The 21401-nt window shown below is 40.0% G+C and overlaps 1 pseudogene; it reads right to left on the reverse strand.

The window, feature by feature from the left end:
- Window positions 1-18303: 18303 nt before the first annotated feature.
- On the reverse strand, window positions 18304-18580 carry LOC147994749 (Nuclear RNase P; annotated as a pseudogene).
- Window positions 18581-21401: the final 2821 nt, after the last annotated feature.

A 21401-nucleotide genomic window follows, 5' to 3' on the forward strand; every position in this document is an offset into this window, starting at 1 on the left:
CATTGAAATATGTCATTGGTCTGGTTCAAGGCCTCTGACTTCTGCTACACTATCAATACTGAATCCTCACTGAGACTTCTTTTAGATACCTGTTATTGCTGTGTCATGGAGATATCTATTGCTATCTAAAATCTCAACCAAACCAATTTTCATATCTGAAATAATATAAATAAATGTAATGCTGTATGGGTTGAGCATGTTTAATTTGTATATTTAAGAATATATACTCTTGGCTGCCGCTGCAGAGAGCCCCTGGGCAGCACCCCACGAGCGAACCTGAGCCTCGGGACCACAGGTAAGACCAAATTTTCTGCTGCACGAAAGCTGCCTGGTGAGCTTGGGACACACGGAAGCAGAATTTCTCTAGGACCGGGCACGTTCTGTGTTTAGCGGAAGTCCCACACCCGCGGATCCCGGCCCGCAGCAGCTCTCTGCCCCCAGACCCTGTGAGAGAGAGACCCAACCGCCTGGTCAGGTGGGCACTCCTGAGGCTGCAGAGCGGAAGAGACCACCAACACTGCTCACCCCTGCCCACATCCCTGGCCCAAGAGGAAACTGTATAAGGCCTCTGGGCTCCCGTGGGGGAGGGCCCAGGAGCGGCAGGACCCCTGTGCCTGAGACACCGCCGGAACCTGAAAGAAACAGACCGGATAAACAGTTCTCTGCACCCAAATCCCGTGGGAGGGAGAGCTAAACCTTCAGAGAGGCAGACAAGCCTGGGAAACCAGAAGAGACTGCTCCCTGCACACACATCTCGGACGCCAGAGGAAAAAGCCAAAGACCATCTGGAACCCTGGTGCACTGAAGCTCCCGGAAGGGGCGGCACAGGTCTTCCTGATTGCTGCCGCTGCAGAGAGCCTGTGGGCAGCACCCCATGAGCGAACTTGAGCCTCAGGACCACAGGTAAGACCAAATTTTCTGCTGCAAGAAAGCTGCCTGGTGAACTCAAGACACAGGCCCACAGGAACAGCTGAAGACCTGTAGAGAGGAAAAACTACACGCCAGAAAGCAGAACACTCTGTCCCCATAACTGACTGAAAGAGAGGAAAACAGGTCTACAGCACTCCTGACACACAGGCTTATAGGACAGTCTAGCCACTGTCAGAAATAGCAGAACAAAGTAACACTAGAGATAATCTGATGGCGAGAGGCAAGCGCAGGAACCCAAGCAACAGAAACCAAGACTACATGGCATCATCGGAGCCCAATTCTCCCACCAAAGCAAACACGGAATATCCAAACACACCAGAAAAGCAAGATCTAGTTTCAAAATCATATTTGATCATGATGCTGGAGGACTTCAAGAAAGACATGAACACACTTAGGGAAGCACAGGAAAACATTAATAAACAAGTAAAAGCCTACAGAGAGGAATCGCAAAAATCCCTGAAAGAATTCCAGGAAAACACAAACAAACAGTTGAAGGAATTAAAAATGGAAATAGAAGCAATCAAGAAAGAACACATGGAAACAACCCTGGATATAGAAAACCAAAAGAAGAGACAAGGAGCTGTAGATACAAGCTTCACCAACAGAATACAAGAGATGGAAGAGAGAATCTCAGGAGCAGAAGATTCCATAGAAATCATTGACTCAACTGTCAAAGATAATGTAAAGCGGAAAAAGCTACTGGTCCAAAACATACAGGAAATCCAGGACTCAATGAGAAGATGAAACATAAGGATAATAGGTATAGAAGAGAGTGAAGACTCCCAGCTCAAAGGACCAGTAAATATCTTCAACAAAATCATAGAAGAAAACTTCCCTAACCTAAAAAAAGAGATACCCATAGACATCCAAGAAGCCTACAGAATTCCAAATAGATTGGACCAGAAAAGAAACACCTCCCGTCACATAATTGTCAAAACACCAAACGCACAAAATAAAGAAAGAATATTAAAAGCAGTAAGGGAAAAAGGTCAAGTAACATATAAAGGGAGACCTATCAGAATCACACCAGACTTCTCGCCAGAAACTATGAAGGCCAGAAGATCCTGGACTGATGTTATACAGACCCTAAGAGAACACAAATGCCAGCCCAGGTTACTGTATCCAGCAAAACTCTCAATTAACATTGATGGAGAAACCAAGATATTCCATGACAAAACCAAATTTACACAATATCTTTCTACAAATCCAGCACTACAAAGGATAATAAATGGTAAAGCCCAACATAAGGAGGCAAGCTATACCCTAGAAGAAGCAAGAAACTAATCGTCTTGGCAACAAAACAAAGAGAATGAAAGCACACAAACATAACCTCACATCCAAATATGAATATAAAGGGAAACAATAATCACTATTCCTTAATATCTCTCAACATCAATGGCCTCAACTTCCCAATAAAAAGACATAGATTAACAAACTGGATACGCAACGAGGACCCTGCATTCTGCTGCCTACAGGAAACACACCTCAGACACAAAGACAGACACTACCTCAGAGTGAAAGGCTGGAAAACAACTTTCCAAGCAAATGGTCAGAAGAAGCAAGCTGGCGTAGCCATTCTAATATCAATTAAAATCAATTTCCAACTAAAAGTCATCAAAAAAGATAAGGAAGGACACTTCATATTCATCAAAGGAAAAATCCACCAAGATGAACTCTCAATCCTAAATATCTATGCCCCAAATACAAGGGCACCTACATACGTAAAAGAAACCTTACTAAAGCTCAAAACACACATTGCACCTCACACAATAATAGTGGGAGATTTCAACACCCCACTCTCATCAATGGACAGATCATGGAAACAGAAATTAAACAGTGATGTCGACAGACTAAGAGAAGTCATGAGCCAAATGGACTTAACGGATATTTATAGAACATTCTATCCTAAAGCAAAAGGATATACCTTCTTCTCAGCTCCTCATGGTACTTTCTCCAAAATTGACCATATAATTGGTCAAAAAACGGGCCTCAACAGGTACAGAAAGATAGAAATAATCCCAAGCGTGCTATCAGACCACCACGGCCTAAAACTGGTCTTCAAAAACAATAAGGGAAGAATGCCCACATATACGTGGAAATTGAACAATGCTCTACTCAATGATAACCTGGTCAAGGAAGAAATAAAGAAAGAAATTAAAAACTTTTTAGAATTTAATGAAAATGAAGATACAACATACTCAAACTTATGGGACACAATGAAAGCTGTGCTAACAGGAAAACTCATAGCGCTGAGTGCCTGCAGAAAGAAACAGGAAAGAGCATATGTCAGCAGCTTGACAGCACACCTAAAAGCTCTAGAACAAAAAGAAGCAAATACACCCAGGAGGAGTAGAAGGCAGGAAATAATCAAACTCAGAGCTGAAATCAACCAAGTAGAAACAAAAAGGACCATAGAAAGAATCAACAGAACCAAAAGTTGGTTCTTTGAGAAAATCAACAAGATAGATAAACCCTTAGCCAGACTAACGAGAGGACACAGAGAGTGCGTCCAAATTAACAAAATCAGAAATGAAAAGGGAGACATAACTACAGATTCAGAGGAAATTCAAAAAATCATCAGATCTTACTATAAAAACCTATATTCAACAAAATTTGAAAATCTTCAGGAAATGGACAATTTCCTAGACAGATACCAGGTATCGAAGTTAAATCAGGAACAGATAAACCAGTTAAACAAACCCATAACTCCTAAGGAAATAGAAGCAGTCATTAAAGGTCTCCCAACCAAAAAGAGCCCAGGTCCAGACGGGTTTAGTGCAGAATTCTATCAAACCTTCATAGAAGACCTCATACCAATATTATCCAAACTATTCCACAAAATTGAAACAGATGGAGCCCTACCGAATTCCTTCTACGAAGCCACAATTACTCTTATACCTAAACCACACAAAGACACAACAAAGAAAGATAACTTCAGACCAATTTCCCTTATGAATATCGACGCAAAAATACTCAATAAAATTCTGGCAAACCGAATTCAAGAGCACATCAAAACAATCATCCACCATGATCAAGTAGGCTTCATCCCAGGCATGCAGGGATGGTTTAATATACGGAAAACCATCAACGTGATCCATTATATAAACAAACTGAAAGAACAGAACCACATGATCATTTCATTAGATGCTGAGAAAGCATTTGACAAAATTCAACACCCCTTCATGATAAAAGTCCTGGAAAGAATAGGAATTCAAGGCCCATACCTAAACATAGTTAAAGCCATATACATCAAACCAGTTGCTAACATTAAACTAAATGGAGAGAAACTTGAAGCAATCCCACTAAAATCAGGGACTAGACAAGGCTGCCCACTCTCTCCCTACTTATTCAATATAGTTCTTGAAGTTCTAGCCAGAGCAATCAGACAACAAAAGGAGATCAAGGGGATACAGATCGGAAAAGAAGAGGTCAAAATATCACTATTTGCAGATGACATGATAGTATATTTAAGTGATCCCAAAAGTTCCACCAGAGAACTACTAAAGCTGATAAACAACTTCAGCAAAGTGGCTGGGTATAAAATTAACTCAAATAAATCAGTTGCCTTCCTCTATACAAAAGAGAAACAAGCCGAGAAAGAAATTAGGGAAACGACACCCTTCATAATAGACCCAAATAATATAAAGTACCTCGGTGTGACTTTAACCAAGCAAGTAAAAGATCTGTACAATAAGAACTTCAAGACACTGAGGAAAGAAATTGAAGAAGACCTCAGAAGATGGAAAGATCTCCCATGCTCATGGATTGGCAGGATTAATATAGTAAAAATGGCCATTTTACCAAAAGCAATCTACAGATTCAATGCAATCCCCATCAAAATACCAATCCAATTCTTCAAAGAGTTAGACAGAACAATTTGCAAATTCATCTGGAATAACAAAAAACCCAGGATAGCTAAAGCTATCCTCAGCAATAAAAGGACTTCAGGGGGAATCACTATCCCTGAACTCAAGCAGTATTACAGAGCAATAGTGATAAAAACTGCATGTTATTGGTACAGAGACAGACAGATAGACCAATGGAATAGAATTGAAGACCCAGAAATGAACCCACACACCTATGGTCACTTGATTTTTGACAAAGGAGCCAAAACCATCCAATGGAAAAAAATAGCATTTTCAGCAAATGGTGCTGGTTCAACTGGAGGGCAACATGTAGAAGAATGCAGATCGATCCATGCTTATCACCCTGTACAAAGCTTAAGTCCAAGTGGATCAAGGACCTCCACATCAAACCAGACACACTCAAACTAATAGAAGAAAAACTAGGGAAGCATCTGGAACACATGGGCACTGGAAAAAATTTCCTGAACAAAACACCAATGGCTTATGCTCTAAGATCAAGAATCGACAAATGGGATCTCATAAAACTGCAAAGCTTCTGTAAGGCAAAGGACACTGTGGTTAGGACAAAACGGCAACCAACAGATTGGGAAAAGATCTTTACCAATCCTACAACAGATAGAGGCCTTATAGCCAAAATATACAAAGAACTCAAGAAGTTAGACCGCAGGGAAACAAATAATCCTATTAAAAAATGGGGTTCAGAGCTAAACAAAGAATTCACAGCTGAGGAATGCCGAATGGCCGAGAAACACCTAAAGAAATGTTCAACATCTTTAGTCATAAGAGAAATGCAAATCAAAACAACCCTGAGATTTCACCTCACACCAGTGAGAATGGCTAAGATCAAAAACTCATGTGACAGCAGATGCTGGCAAGGATGTGGAGAAAGAGGAACACTCCTCCATTGTTGGTGGGATTGCAGACTGGTAAAACCATTCTGGAAATCAGTCTGGAGGTTCCTCAGAAAATTGGACATTGAACTGCCTGAGGATCCAGCTATACCTCTCTTGGGCATATACCCAAAAGATACCTCAACATATAAAAGAGACACGTGCTCCACTATGTTCATCGCAGCCTTATTTATAATAGCCAGAAACTGGATAGAACCCAGATGCCCTTCAACAGAGGAATGGATACAGAAAATGTGGTACATCTACACAATGGAATATTACTCAGCTATCAAAAACAACGAATTTATGAAATTCGTAGGCAAATGGTTGGAACTGGAAAATATCATCCTGAGTGAGCTAACCCAATCACAGAAAGACATACATGGTATGCACTCATTGATAAGTGGCTATTAGCCCAAATGCTTGAATTACCCTAGATCCCTAGAACAAACGAAACTCAAGACGGATGATCAAAATGTGAATGCTTCACTCCTTCTTTAAATGAGGAAAAAGAATACCCTTGGCAGGGAAGGGAGAGGCAAAGATTAAAACAGAGACTGAAGGAACACCCATTCAGAGCCTGCCCCACATGTGGCCCATACATATACAGCCACCCAATTAGACAAGATGGATGAAGCAAAGAAGTGCAGACCGACAGGAGCCGGATGTAGATCTCTCCTGAGAGACACAGCCAGAATACAGCAAATACAGAGGCGAATGCCAGCAGCAAACCACTGAACTGAGAATAGGTCCCCTATTGAAGGAATCAGAGAAAGAACTGGAAGAGCTTGAAGGGGCTCGAGACCCCAAAAGTACAACAATGCCAAGCAACCAGAGCTTCCAGGGACTAAGCCACTACCTAAAGACTATACATGGACTGACCCTGGACTCTGACCCCATAGGTAGCAATGAATATCCTAGTAAGAGCACCAGTGGAAGGGGAAGCCCTGGGTCCTGCTAAGACTGAACCCCCAGTGAACTAGTCTATGGGGGGAGGGCGGCAATGGGGGGAGGGTTGGGAGGGGAACACCCATAAGGAAGGGGAGGGGGGAGGGGGATGTTTGCCCGGAAACCGGGAAAGGGAATAACACTTGAAATATATATAAGAAATACTCAAGTTAAAAAAAAAATAAAAGATTTACACGTAAAAAAAAAAAGAATATATACTCTTATCTCAATGTATATGTATATATAATTATTCAAAAATTAAAGTAAATGGCCATATTCATGGATTTGAGGACAAATTGAATGGAAGAGGATGGTACATGAAGTTGTTGGAGGGAGAATAAAAGGGGAGAAATCGTGTAATTATTTTTAACTTAAAAAATTTAATATTAAACTCTCCACTCACCAAATATCAATCCCCTTCTGCCTGGTCCTTCCTGCTGGGATAGAATGTTAATTAGTCTGCTTCCTGCAAGAGGCTATATAGTGAGGCATACCAGAGGATCCTGTAAGAACCCCTCCCTCCTCCCAGAAGTTCCACAGCTGCCAATGGGATCCCAGTGGTCTCAGGGTCACCCAAATCCCCACCCTCCAAACACCAATCCCCTTTAACCTGGTCCTTTTTGCTAGGACAGACTGCTAGCTAGTCTGCTTCCTGGAAGACACTATGTTCTGAAGCATACCAGAAGATCCACTGCACTCAGAACATTTGACACCTCATTGTGAGGCATCTCAGGAGATCTGGTATACCCAGGGCATCTGACAACACAACCAGAGACAACCCAGGAGATCCACTATACCCAATACACAACAGCTTGAAAGTTTCCTGGGAGTTCCTCTGTGCACAGGGCAACTGGGCAATTGACACCACAGTCTGAAGATCTTCCAGGGGCTCTGTGGCATGCAGAGCAACTGACCTAAAAGAATGAAAGCCCACCTGGAATGTAGCTGCACACAAGGAAATAGAAACTAAGGTCTATTGAAATACCCCCATCTCCCTCCGCCAACCCTGAGAACAGCTTCACATGGAAAACAGTTTGACTGATCTGTTGAAGACCCAACAGTCTGAAAGCCTCCCAGGTAATCTACTGCAGCCAGGGCAACAATTAGCAGCTTCTATGCCCCCTCTGAACATCCTTCAGTTGGAAGGCCCCCACAGAAGGTCTGCTAGAGCCAGTGCCATAGGCCTACCAGGAGACCTGTTGCAATCCAGGAGAAATGAGGCAGACTACAGATAGAGTCACCCAGACCAGCAAACACTAGGGACAACGAGATGGTAAGAGGCAAATACAAGACTGTATACAACAGAAGCCAATATAGATGGACATCATCAGAACTCAGTTCACCCATCACAGCAAGCACTGAATACATCAACACACTTGAAAATCAGGAAGCTGACCTAAAATTCTATCTCATGAAGATAATAGAGTCCTTTAAGGAGGATGTAAATAACTCGATGAAAGAAATACAGGAAAACACAGGTAAACAGGTAAAGGAATTGCATAAAGTGGTCCAAGACCTAAAAATGAAAGTAGAAACGATAAAGAAAACAAAAATGGAAGCAAACATGGAAATGGAAAACCTAATAAAGAGGTCAGTAATTACAGATGTAATTCTTGTAATTTTCCAACAGAATACAAGAGATAGAAGAGAGAATCTCAGGTGTAGAAGACACTGTAGAAGAGATTGTCACAATGGTCAAAGAAAATTCAAAACATGAAAAACTCCTCATCTGAAATATTGAGGAAATTTAGGACACAATGAAAAAGCCAAATCTAAGAATAATTAGAATAAAGGAAAATGAAGATTCACAGCTCAAAGACATGAACGTGTCTTAAACAAAATCATAGAAGAAAACTCCCCCAACCTAAAGAAAGAGATGGTTATAAAGAAACAAGAAACCTACAGAACACCAAACAAATGGGGCCATAAAAAATCCTCTTGTTACATAATAATCAAAACACTAAATGCACAGGACAAAGAAAGAATATTAAAAGCTGCAAGGGAAAAGGGTCAAGTAACATACAAAGACAGACCTATCAAAATTACACCAGACTTCTCAACAGAGACAATGAAAGCAAGAAGAGCCTGGTTAGAGATCATGTAGACACCAAGAGAACACAAAACACAGCTGAGGCTTCTATACCCAGCAGAACTCTAAATCAAAATTAAATTCAAGCAGTATCTACCAATCCAGCCCTACAGAAGATCCAATAAGGAAAACTCCAATACAAGGAAGATAACTACACCAAAGGAAAGATTAGATATTAAGATCTCTCAAGAAGCCAAAACAGAGAACTGCAAACACATAAAGCTAACTACAAAAACAAATATAACATGATGTAGCAGTCACCTATCTTTAATATTTCTCAGTATTAATGGACTCAATTCACCTATAAAAAACATAATTAAAATATTGGATATGCAAACAAGATCCAACATTTTGCTGCATACTCGAAACACACCTCAATAAAAAGACAGACACTATCTCAGAGTAAAAGAATGGAAAATGTCTTCCAAGCAAATGGTTCCAAGAAATAAGCTGGAGTTGCCATCCAATAAAATAGAGTTTCAACCAAAAGTTATCAAGTGTGATGAGGGACACTTCATATTCATCAAAAAGAAAATCCACGAAGAGAAATTCTCAATACTGACTATATATATAGTTCTTCCCGAACTGCCCCCTATTCCCGCCTCCCCGGCCTGACATTGACCTACACTGGGGGTTCTACCCTTGGCAGGACCAAGGGATTCTCCTCCCATTGGTGCCCAACAAGGCCATTCTCTATTACATATGCAGTTGGAGCCATGGGTCTGTCTATGTGTACTCTTTGGGTAGTGGTTTAGTCCCTGGGAGCTCTGGTTGGATGGTATGGTTGTTCTTATGGGGTTGCAAGCCCCTTCAACAGCTTCAATCCTTTCTCTAACTCCTCCAACGGGGACCCCATTCTCAGTTCAATGGTTTGCTGCTAGCATTCGCCTCTGTGTTTTTCATGCTCTGGCTGAGTCTATCAGGAGACAACTTTATCAGGCTCCTGTCAGCATGTACTTTTTGGCTTCCTCAATATTGTCTAGTTTTGGTGGCCGCATATTTATGGGCTTGATCCAGAGTTGGGGCAGGCTCTGAATAGCATTTCTTCAGTCTCTGCTCCAAACTTTGTCTTCATATCCCCTTTTATGAACATTTTTGTTCCCCATTTTAAGAAGGATTAAAACATTGCACTTTGGTCTTTCTTGTTCTTGAGCTTCATTTGGTGTGTGGATTACATTTCCAGTAATTCAAGCTTTTGGGCTGTAATCCATGTATCAGACAATTTATAAAAGCTCAAAACACACATTGAACCCCATATAATAATAGGGAGAGACTTCAACATCCTAGTCTCATTAATGGACAGATCATTGAAATAGAAAATAAAGGAGACACAGTGAAACTAATAGACATTATGAACTAAATGAATTTGACAGATATCAAGAGAACATTTCACAGTAAATCAAAAGAATGTATCTTCTTTTCAGCACCTCATACCGTCTCCAAAATGGACCATATAATTGGCCACAAAACAAAATCAACTGTTACATATAGATTGAAATAATCCCATGCATCCTATCAGACTACCATTGCCTAAAGCTGGTCTTCAATAACAGCAAAAGCAACAGAAAACCCACATACATATGGAAATTGAACAACTCTTTACTCAATGATAATTTGGACAGGGATGAAATAAAGAAAAATGTAAAAGACTTCCTGGAATTTATTGAAAATGTTGACACATCATTCCAAATATTTTGGGACACAATGAGAGCAGTGCTAAGAGGAAAATTCATAGCATTAAGTGCATTGGTAAAGTAACTGGACAGACCTTACAGTAGCAACTTAGCAGCACTCCTGAGAGTTCTAGAACAAAAAAAAAGTAAACTCACCCAAGAGAAGAAAATGACAGGAAATAGTCAAATGCAGTGCTGAAATCAACCAAATAGAAACAAAAAGACCAATACAAAGAATCGGCAAAACCCAAAGCTTGTTCTTTGAAAGAACCAACAAGAAAGAAAAACTCATAGCCAACTAACTAAAGGTCACAGAGGTAGCATTCAAATTAACAAAATCAAATTAACCAGAATAGAGAGACATAGCAAAGGCAGAAATTCAAAAAGTCATCAGAACCTACTAGAAAAACTCTACAAAACTAGAATATCTAGATTAAATGGGTGGTTTTCTAGACAGATAACAGTATACCACAGTTAATTCAAGAGCAGGTAAACATTCTACAGGCCCATATCTCATAAAGAAATAGAAGAAGTCACTAAAAATCTTTTTTTGTCTTATTGTTCTTGCTTACAGTTCAAGTACTATATTGAATAAATATGGGGAGAGCATCCTTGTATTTCTGCCATTTTATAGTCTGAATTATAAAAAGGCCAGGGCCACATGGATTAGTTCAGAATTCTACCAGACCTTCAAAAGAGACCTGATATAAACATTCCTTCAATTAATCCATAAATAGAAACAAGGAATACTACCTAATTCATTCTATGAAGTTACAATTACTCTGATATTTAAAACACACAAGGACCCTACAAAAAAAGAGAACTTCAGACCAATCTTCCTTGTGAATATCAATTCAAAAATACTCCATAGAATTCTTGCAAACTGAAACTAAGGATACATCAAAACCATCATTCACCAAGATCAAGTAGGCTTCATGCCAGGGATGCAAGGTTGGTTCAGTACATTAAAATCCATTAACATAAACCACCATATAAACAAACTCAAAGAAAAAAAACCACATGATCGAGATGATGCAGAAAAAACATTTGACAAAATAAAACACCTCTTTATGTTAAGAGTAGTGGAGAAATCAGGAAATTGAGGTCCATACCTAAAAATTACGAAAGCACTTTACTGTAAACCAACAGCCAATATCAAATTAAATGGAGAGTTACTTGAAGCAATCCCAGTAATATTGGGTCAAGACGAGGATGCTCACTCTCCCCATATTTATTCAATATAGTACTTGAACTGTAAGCAAGAACAATAAGACAAAAAAGGAGATCGGGAATACAAATTGCCAAAGAAGAATCAAAGGTAGCACTCTTTGCAGATGATATGTTAGTATACATGAGCAACCCCAACAATTCTACCAGAGAACTTCTTAGCTGATAAACTACTTCAGCAAAGTGGCCAGATATAAAATTAACTCAAATAAATCAGTAGTCTTCCTTTATATAAATGATAAACAAACTAAGAAAAAATAGGGAAATAACTCCCTTCACAATAGCCACAGATAATTTAAAATATCTTGGGTAACTCTAAAGAAAAATAAAAGGAAAGATCTGTATGATAAGAACTTCTAGTCTCTCAAGAAAGAAATCAAAGTCCTTAGAAAATGGAGAGAACTCACATACTCATGAATTGGCAGAATTAACATAGTAGAAATGGCCATCCTACTAAAGGCAATCTGCAGATTTAATGCAATACCCATCAGCCCAATATAATTCTTCAAAGACATGGAAAGAGCAATTTTCAAATTCATCTGGAAAGCCAAAAATCCCAGAATAGTAAAAACAATTATTAACAATAAAATAATGGGTGAGGGAATCACCATCCTGAATTCAAGTTCTACTATTGAGCAATAGTGATAAAACAAAACAAAACAAAACTGTGTGGGATTAATACAGAGATAGACAGGTTGATCAATGGAATAGAATTGAAGACCCAGAAATAAAACCACACTCACACACTTGATATTTGACAACGAAGTCAAAAATATACAGTGATAAAAAGAAAGTATCTTCAATAATAGGTGCTGGTCTATCTGGCAGTCTGTAAAAAAATGAAAATAGAACTATATTTGTCACCATGTGCAAAGCTCAAATAAAAGTGGATCAAGGACCTCAACAAAAAACAGATATACTGAATCTAAGAAGAGAAAGTGGGAAAGAGCCTTGAACTCATTGGCACAGGGGTAAATTTCCTTAACAGAACTATAATTGCTCACATTCTAAGATGAAGAATTATTATGGGAGCTCATGAAACTGAGAAGTTTCTGTACGGAAAAGGACAGTCAATAAGACAAATTGGCAACTTACAGAATGGGAAAAAAACTTCACTAACCCCACATCTGATGGAGGGCTAATATCCAAACTATATAAAATACTCAAGAAGTTAACATCAAAAACCCAAACTACCTAATCAAAAATTGGGGTATAGAACTAAATGGGGAATTCACAGCAGAGGACTCTCAAATGTCTAAGAAGCACCGAAAGACATGTTCAAAGTCCTTAGTGATCAGAGAAATGCAAATCAAAACAAACCTGAGATTCCACCTTGCACCAGTCAGAACTTCGGGGGACAACACATGTTGGCAAGTTGTGGAGAAAGAGGAACACTCCTACATTTTTGGTGGGATTGAAAAGAGGTACAACCACTCTGGAAATCAATTTGGAGGTTTCTCAGAAAATTGGAAATAGACCTATCTGAACACCGAGCAATATCACTCTTGGCAATATACCCAAAATATGTGCCGCTATGCCACAGGGACACATGATCCAGTATGTTCATAGTGGCCTTATTTGAGATAGCTAGAAGTGGGAAACAACCCAGGTGTCCCAGGAAAGAAGAATGGATACAGAACATGTTGTTCATTTACACAATAGAATACTACTCAACTTTAAGAATAAGGACATCCTGAGTTTTGCAGGTAAATACATGTAACTAGAAAATATCATCCTGAGTGAGGTACTTAGACCCAAAAGGACATGCATAGTATGTTCTCACTAGTAAGTGGATATTAGCCAAAAAAATGTACAGAATACCCAAGATACTGTTCACAGAACTCAAAAAGGCCAACAAGCTCAAGGGTCTAAGTAATGACCCAGTCCCACTTGGAAGGGAGAAGAAAGCAACCACAAGGGGGGATGGAAGGAAGGACAGGGGAGGGAAAGGAAATTGAGGCAAGGGAAGAAGGGAACATGGCCTGGTATTGGGTGGGGGAAAAAGGACTGAAGCCCTGAGGGCCAGCAGAAAGAATGGAAACAGGCAACCTCAGGAGGAAAGGGTTTGTGAGGACCCTCCAGAATGTAACAGAGACATGGGAAATGAGAGACTCTTTAAGACTCAAAGGGGTTACCCTAGATGAAGTGACCTACAGTGTGGAGAGAGAACTTTTTGAGTCCACCTCCAGCAGAAAGACAGGGCATCAAGTGAGGGATGGTGTTGCTATCTCTCAGTCAAAGCTCTGACCCATAACTGTTATTGTCTGAAAAAAATGCAAGGATGAAAATAGAGAAGAGTCTGAGGGAAAAAAGGTTCAGCAACAGGCCCAAAGTGGAATCGAGCTCAAGGCTAGGCCTCAAGGCCTGACGCCATTACTGAGACTATGGGGAGATCACCTATCGTGACTGCACTCCAAAAGACTCAACAAGCAGGTGAAAGAGGTAGATACATATATGTGCACCCAACGAACGAACTGATGCTTCTGACTCCTTTGGTTGAATTAGCCTCAGGAAGCTGAGAATGAGAAGCAGTCTACTGGTCCTCCTACAGGAAGGAACTCCTGTTTCTGATCTGGAACCCCAAGACCTCTTAGACACTGAATTACCAAGACAGCATATACCATCTGAGATTAGGACCCCAACACTTATACAGCAGAGGACTCTTGGGTCTGGTTTCAATCAGAGAAGATGCATCTAACCCTCAAGAGACTGGAGGTCTCATGAAGTTTGAAGGTTTGGTGGGTTGGGTGGAGTGTGGATATTCTCGAGGAGGCAGGTGGGGGGATGAGGAGGAACTATGGGATGTAGAATAGTCAGAGGGTGGATCAGGTTGGGAATAAAAACTGCAGTGTAAAAATAAATAAAAATTTAAAAGTATAAATGTATGTATGTATGTATATATGTATGTGTGTGTGTGTTTTAAATACTCAGTGCAGCAGAACACCATCATTTTGTTTTGTTTGTTTACAAACATAAGCATATACATCCAATATATGCATTTCTTGGCATCTCATTTAATTTTTATAAATAGGGATTATGCCTCTTTTAGATACTATGTGGAATTATGGGGTTTTTTTTGACAATTGTTTCTTTGGCTATTGGCTGAGAAGGTAACACAGCAGATGACTTATTGGGTGTCTATTTATTTTGTTGGGTTCTCCCTGGCTCTCTTGACAGGTTGGCCTCAGGCTAACCTGATTTCTTCCACGTTAGGAGAACAGCTGAAAACAAGGACTTCTGCTACTATGCAATCTCTGTTTGGATTAGAAGTGCTTCATAGGATTACTGCATACATAGTCTCTAAAATAGTCATCTTTAGATGTAGGGAAAAATAAAGTGATATAAAATATCCTAACACTATAAATGCTTCTTTATAGAGCTTCAGGAGACAAAGGTAGTTTTTGGATTTCTAAGAAGTCAAGCTAACAGGCACCACTCTGCCACATCTCTGTGAGATTCTAGGCATTTTATAATTTCCCTGTTATTTTAATATAGCCATTGAAATATCTTATCATGTATAAGAGACAAAGTAGCAAAACTCATCTGTAAAGCCTTTAAGGTTCTGCTTCCCTGTATGTGTGCCTTGGCTCTTCTGAATGGAAGGTTCATTAAAATCTCTGAAAACACAGGGAGAGAATAATTTCTGGGAAGTAGAGGGGGAGAGGGAGATGGGAGGAAGGAAGGAGGGAGAGTGAAAAACGGGATAGTTCAGATATGGGAGGAGATGGGGGAGAAGTGCAGAGGGTCAGAAATTTGAAAGTATCTTTGTAGCAGTGGGGAATGGGGAACTGGGGACAACTACTGGAAAGTCCCAGATGGCAGGAACCCAAGAGGTTCCCAGGAACCAACTGGAAGGACATTAGCCAAAAATAAAAGAAAGATAAAACCTGTATGGACTATATTCAGTGGAGAGGCATGAGCCTCAGTTGGGGGATGGGGCCACCCACCCATCTCAAAAATATTAATCCAGAATTTCTCCTGTCAAAAAGAAATGCAGGGACAAAGAATGGAGCAGAGAGTGAAAGAAAGGACGTACAGAAACTGCTCCACCTAGGAACCCAACTCATCTGCTGACACCAAACCCAGACACTATTGCTGATGCTAAAAAGTGCTTACTGACAGGAGCCCAGTATAGCTGACCCCCCAAGAGAATCTGCCAGAACTAGACCAATACAGATGCAGATGTACACAGCCAAACGTTGGACTGAGCTCTGGGACCCCAATGGAGAAGTTAGGGCCAGGACTGCAGAAGCTGAAGGGACTTGCAACCCCATAGGAAGAAAAACAATATCAACCAAGCTAACACCCCAAAGCTCCCAGGGACTAAACTACAAACCAAAGAGTACACATCAAGGGACTCATGGCTCCACGTGCATATGTAGCAGAGGATGATATCATCTGGCATCACTGGGAGAGATGCCCGTGGTCCTGTGGTGGTTTGATGGCCCAGGACAGATGACTGCTAGGGCACTGAGGCAGGAATTGGATGGTAGGTGGGGGAGCACCCTCATATAGGCAACAGTGAGGGAGGAGGGAATAGGGGGTTTGTGGAAGGGAAACGGAAAACGGTGATAACATTTGAACTGTAAATAATTAAAAAATAATAAAAATAAAAACAAAAAATAAAAACCCCAAAACAAATTTTTTCCAGAAGCCTAGTTGTTCCTTCTCTTTGTTAAGTATATATACAGCAACATAGACACCACAAATATAGTATAGGTCCCCTATAAATTAGCCTTTTATTCTCTGTATTTGTGGGTTCAAGTAATTCTAGATTAGCAATAGATTGAGACCATGGATTATTTTTCTTTCTGCCAAAGACTGATTTCACTTAACAACATTTCCTCCAGTTACAGCCATTTTATCGCATATAGATTTTTTTTCCCTCTTAAAATGACTCAAATGTTGAATTTCAGGTCGAGCTGTTTCCACATTCAACATGTACACTGTCTGATGGCACCTTGAGGAATCTATCACAGAAAGACAAAAGTCTTCGTTTTGAGGCAGCTTTTAATTCCTGCAACACTATTCCAAAAAAGTCACAGTAGACTTTTGATATCTTAGCCAGTACTGTCCACCAATTGCTTAAAAATATGTGCAAAAGTGATGAGTCATATGTATACAGACAGTGTAAAAATCCAAAGCAAAATTTACAATAATAAAGATTTCAGGGCCCCCAGTAAAGGGATGGGGGTCACTAATCTACCTTCAAAATTTTTGATCCAGAATTGTTTTAGAATTTGTCTAAGAGAAATACAGAGACAAAAATGGAACAGAGATTGAAGAAAGGCTGTACAGTGACTGGCTCAACATGAGATCAACTGCATGCACAGGCATCAAGGGAATAACACTCAAAATGTAAATAAGAAATACTCAAGTTAATAAAAAAATGTTAAAAAAAAACTTTGGTACTATTAATGATTCCATGTTGTTCTTGCAGACAGGAGCCTAGAATGAGTGTCTTCTGAAAGGCTCTCCCAGCAGCTGACAGATGCAGATCCTTACAGCCAACCATTGGACTGAGGTCAGGGAAACCTTTGGAAAAGTTAGGGGAAGGATGGCTGTGAAGGGGATGACAACCCCATAGGAAGACAAACAGTTGATACAACTATCCTTGAACCCTGGGAACACTCTGAGGCTACGCCACCAACCAAAGAGCATACATGGTCTGGTCCTTGGCCCCAGGCATATAAATAGAGGAGGAAAGCCTTGTTGGGACTTCAAGGAAGGGGATATGCTTAACCCAGTAAAGAATGATGCCTGAGCAAGTAGACTGAGGGGTAGGTGGCTGAGAGTTAGAGAATGATGTGGGGTGAGGAGTGGGGTGGGGAGCACCCTCTCAGAGGCAAAGGGAAGGGAATGGGGTTAAGAACTTTTGGAAAGTAGACTGGGAAGGGAGGCAATATTTGGGATATAAATAAATAAAACTATAAAAAACAAAGATTTCATCACAGAAGGTAGTAGTAAAGTCTGAGAATTCTGGATTACTTGATCAACATCTGGATTTTCTAAGACTAATCCTCTCCAACTTACCTTTTATTCCATTTCATCGAAAATATTTTATTTTTAAGTGTGTGTGTGTGTGTGTGTGTGTGTGTGTGTGTGTGTGTTTGTGTAAGGCAAGAGCAAGTACAGATGCCTGTAGAGGTCAAAAGAGAATGTCAAATACTTGGGGCTCAAGAGACAGGGGCCTCTGAGTCCCTGGACCATGAGTTACAGAGATTAAACTAATGTCCTTTTGAAAGGAATATGTGCTCTTAGCTCTTGAGTAATCTCACTCACTACTTAATTCATATTTTTGAAAACTAAGAAAAGCTGAGGCTCATAAGTTGTATGTGACATACACATAAGAATCTTTTAGCTCATGTATAAAACATGCTTGCTATTTATTGTACTATTAAGGATCTTCTATTAAGGCAATGATTTATTTAATAATGAATATCAAGAAAAATCACTAAATCCCCTTGCCCCATGTCCCTTAGTAGTTTTCTGCAATCTGTGGGTATTACAATATTAGGTATTAAACACACATACCTTAATATTCACGTCTAACATTCATGAATCAGAAAGTATGAAGCCATTGTCATTTTGGGTTTAGGGGATATCACTCATATAGCTCCATCAATTTACTGCGAAATAAATAATGTCATTTTTCTGTACAGGTGAATAATATTCCCCTGTGTATAGGAACTGCATTTCCGTTGTTCATTCATCAGTTTATGGACATCTCGTCTGTTTCCATTTCCTGGATATTTTGATACCGATACTAGGGCAACAATGAACATGAATTTCTTCCCAGTCTGCCCATGCGTGGAGTCCTGCTCTCTGGGAACCCACCTCCCCACTAGGGGAGAGCCTAGTTATGATCATAGGAGGCCCCAGTCTCAGACTATCCCAGGAGCTGAGGAGTGAAGAGCACTCAGCTTGTGAGCACTCAGCTGATGAGCTTCCTCTACCCTAACAGATTTCTAAGGATATCTTTAGTAGCATATACATACCTCTGATAAGAAACCGGGGACTATTTTCCAGTTCCAACCATTTGCCTACGAAGTTCATAACGGATGATCAAAATGTGAATGCTTCACTCCTTCTTTAAAAGTGGAACAAGAATACCCTTGGCAGGGAATAGAGAGGCAAAGATTAAAACAGACACAGAAGGAACACCCATTCAGAGCCTGCCCCACATGTGGCCCATACATATACAGCCATCCAATTAGACAAGATGGATGAAGCAAAGAGGTGCAGGCCGACAGGAGCCGGATGTAGATCGCTCCTGAGAGACACAGCCAGAATACAGCAAACACAGAGGCGAATGCCAGCAGCAAACTACTGAACTGAGAATAGGACCCCCGTTGAAGGAATCAGAGAAAGAACTGGAAGAGCTTGAAGGGGCTCAAGACCCCATATGAACAACAATGCCAACCAACCAGAGCTTCCAGGGACCAAGCCACTACCCAAAGACTATACATGGACTGACCCTGGACTCTGACCTCATAGGTAGCTATGAATAGCCTAGTAAGAGCACCAGTGGAAGGGGAAGCCCTGGGTCCTGCTAAGACTGAACCCCCAGTGAACCTGATTGTTGGGGAGAGGGCGGCAATGGGGGAGGATGGGGAGGGGAACACCCATAAGGAAGGGGAGGGGGGAGGGGGATGTTTGCCCGGAAACCGGGAAAGGGAATAACACTCGAAATGTATACAAGAAATACTCAAGTTAATAAAAAAAATAAAAATAAAATAAAAAATAAAAAAAGAAAGGAAAAAAAGAAAAAAAGAAAGCGGGGACTAAAGCTAGATTACATGAAACAACATGGGTGTTATGAATGGGGAATGGAGTGTTCTGGACTACATAATAGGAAGAACAAGGTGAGATAGATGGCTCAAAATTCCCTGCTTCCTAACTCTTGGTACAATGTCACTGGCTGCTTCACTTTCTTCCTGCTATGCTTTCTTTGTCATAAATGATTGCGTATTCAAACTTTGAGGAAAAAAAAAAAAACCTCTCCCTTCCTAAAGTTGCTGTTGGTGGAGTATTTTTAATCAAAGCAACAGGAAAACTAAATAATTCACATACTAAGTTAATTATAGGTGTGATAACAATGACACAAAGCATTCAATGATAGGGTTTTAAAGTACAAGAGCCCCTTTTTTTTCTATTTTGCCACTGTTTTGTGTTAGTCCACACTACCTGCTGTGTTTTCACAGGTACTGACTTATTCCTTAACTGATTCACTAAATCAAATTACATTTCTTAAATAAATAAGAGTAAAACAGAATAAAGCATGTATGTGAGTGCGTGCGTGTGTGTGTGTGTGTGTGTGTGTGTGTGTGTGTATCCCTTCTATCAATGTTTCACTTAGTCCATGGGAAGAAAAAGTTAGACAACATTTGAAGATAGCATACTATTTCTCAATAGATGCATTCCTGTAGAGGCAGAAAAACAATAAAATTAGGCACTAAATGATTATGATGCAAAAAAAAAAGAAGAAAAAGATGACCTTAAATTTGCAAAACAACAAAAGAATTTACAAAAAAAAATTTGCAGGAAAAAAAAAAGTGTTCTCAGCTCTAAATGATTTTGTATAAAACTCCATTCCTCAAGGTTCAGGAATCTGGATGCAGGAAGATTGCTAGAGCCAGAAATGGTGCATGATTCCAAGGAAACAAGAGTCTGTGAGATCCAACAGGACTGAGACACATGTGAACTCGCAGGGACTGTGACATAAATCCAAAGACCCACACACGTTCAAACTTGACTTATTAGGTGAGCTTGATTCAAATCCCACCCCTAAGCAGTTGATAACTGCTTGAAAATTTCCAATCCATTTCTCCACTGTCATGTCTCTGCCTGTATCATCCACATTCCAGTGTAAGTTCCATAGCTCTAGTGGTTGGCTGACACAAAATGAACTCATGAACCCTCTCTCTGTCTCTCTGTCTCTCTGTCTCTCTCTCTGTCTCTCTCTCTCTCTCTGTGTGTGTGTGTGTGTGTGTGTGTGTGTGTGTGTGTGTTTGTGCATGTGCATATGCACTTTGACTTGTTTGGCTATCTTATTTATTTTTGTCTTGTCTTATTGGGGTTTTGCTAGTTTGTTTCGTTTTCACAAGAATATGAAGTTGCATGAGAAATGTGATGAAGAGACTCTGCAAGAAGTTGGAGGAGTAGAAAGACTATGATAAACATATTGTATTCAAGAAAATCAAATGAATTTTTGCTTTGTTTTCCTTTATTTTTTGATACAGTATTTTTCCTGAGACATAATTGAACGTATTTACTTATCTATTTAGATTTATAATGTTTACAATAAAATGCATCTTTTGTTCTCCAAAACTCATTATTAGACTAGCTTAATGGGTGAGAATGTGCCCTGTGTATGACATAAGGTCTCAATTTAAGTACACAGAATTCATGTAAAAGGTCAGTCATTGTTACTGTGCTTCAAATGGCAGCATCAGAATTCAGAGGCAGGCACATGCTCATGAGATGCTGTCAGGCCTGCCTAGTCAAGTCAGTAAGCTTCCAGTTCATTATAGGACCCTGTTTCAATGCAATATCATCAGGAGTGACAGAAGAACACTCCACATCCTCCTCTGGTTATCATATGGAAATACACACTCCACACTCACATGCACATACAGCACACATAGCACACACACAGCACAGTACCCTCAGTACTAAAGAGTAATATGTGGAAATCTCATAAACCAAACTCATTATGATGAAATCAGTATTATAAAGATGAATTTTATTTTCACTAAGTTTACAGATAAAGGTAGGA

Source organism: Rattus norvegicus, chromosome 4 (assembly GCF_021556685.1).
Source record: "Rattus norvegicus strain SHRSP/BbbUtx chromosome 4, alternate assembly SHRSP_T2T, whole genome shotgun sequence".
Taxonomy (NCBI): domain Eukaryota; kingdom Metazoa; phylum Chordata; class Mammalia; order Rodentia; family Muridae; genus Rattus; species Rattus norvegicus.